Consider the following 1,585-nt stretch of genomic DNA (forward strand, 5'->3'; position numbering starts at 1 on the left):
GGCAGGCAGCCTTTCTAAGCTCCAGTTTCCTCATCCTTTAAAACACAGAACCCGAGCCTCGGGGCTGCGGTACAGGTGAAACGACAGATGCCTGCTGAAGGCTGCAGGGTGCTTAGCATGGTTCATTCATTTATTGATAACATGTGGTCATAAGCCCCTACTGTGTGCCATGCCCTAGTTTATGTGCCGCAAATACGCACGGAAAAAAGAGACAAAACAGCCTGTCCTTGTGCGGCTCATAGGCCCCTCCCTGCAGGGAGAAACACCCTCCTTTCCTCACCATGTTAGGTGGCAGCAATAAGTGCCACAGGGAAGTAATGCAGGAGCGGGCAGGGAGCTGCAGGTGGCGAGAGTGAGGCAGGGGAGGGTCACTGTGGCATTGGAGGCAGGACTTGAAGGCCTGAGGGCGAGGGCAGAGAGGTCCAGCAGAGGGAACAGCAGCGCAAAGGCCCTGTGGTGGGGGTGTCGTGGCCTGTTGGGGGGTGTTGAGTGGGCTGGGGAGCATTTGAGGCATTTGGGCTGAGGCAGGGCCTGGTCTGATTTAAGCGCTCACAGAATCAGCCTGGCTGCTGTGTGGGGACAAGGAAGGCTGTTGGGCCTGGGGACAAGGGCAGAATCAGGGAGACCGGCTGGGAGGCTGGAGGTGATGGTGGCTTGGCCCAGGGGGGCGGGATGGAGGCAGAGCAGAGGCGACATTCTGGCTGCCTTTGGAAGGTAGAGCACGTGGGATTAGCTGCGGTGTGAGGGAGAGGGCGTCAGGTGGCTCCAAGATTCTCATCTGAGCCCCCGGAAGCCTGGCGCTGCCATCCGTGGAGAAAGGGGCATCTGTGCAGATGGGAGAGAGCTGGTCCTCGGGAGGGCAGGGAGTTCAGCTCTGGACATACTGGCGCTGCAGTGCCCATCAGACATGCGGGTGGGCATGTGGAGGAGCCTGCCCCTCTCAGACCAGCTGAGAGGTCTGCAGGGAGAGGGAGGCAGCATCCTGGAGTCAGGGCATCCTAGCGTTCCCTGGAAGGCAGCTCTGTGGGGGGGATCGCATAAGGGGAGGCGGGGAGGGGGGGACTGGCATTTAGATGGGATGAGGGTGAGAAATGGCCTGGAACCCAGAGGCTCAAGAGGGGTGTTTTGGGAGGGGGGTTGTTTTCTTTTGTTTTGTTGATGGTGCTGATTGTGGCTGTTCAGTAGAGGTGTGGGAAGTGTTGACAGTGGGGGCCCTGCCTAAGGGGGCTGACTTCTGGGCCTGGGCCTGGTCCCTAAGCTGTGCCCTGGGGCTGTGGGGGCCGTGCCCGCCAGGGTGCTGCCTGTGGGCAGGTGAGACAGGAAAGCACCCAGAGCACAAGGTGGGAGGGCCAGCTGGGAGGGGACCACGGCTGGTCGGTCCCCAGGAGGGGAGGCCACAGGCACAGGTGCTGAGACGGGTGGCTGGGAGGGGGTGGCAGAGGTTTAAGGACAGAGGAGAAAGCGGGAAGCAGTCTCTAGGAGGGAGGGACCAGGGTCTGATTCTCGAGCATCCTTTCAGCCCCACTCGAGGTGACAGGGCAGGGGGGGGGGACAGGGGGCTGCGGTCAGTGCACGTGGGGTTGCC

The sequence above is a fragment of the Eulemur rufifrons genome, chromosome 8 (assembly GCF_041146395.1).
Source record: "Eulemur rufifrons isolate Redbay chromosome 8, OSU_ERuf_1, whole genome shotgun sequence".
NCBI lineage: Eukaryota > Metazoa > Chordata > Mammalia > Primates > Lemuridae > Eulemur > Eulemur rufifrons.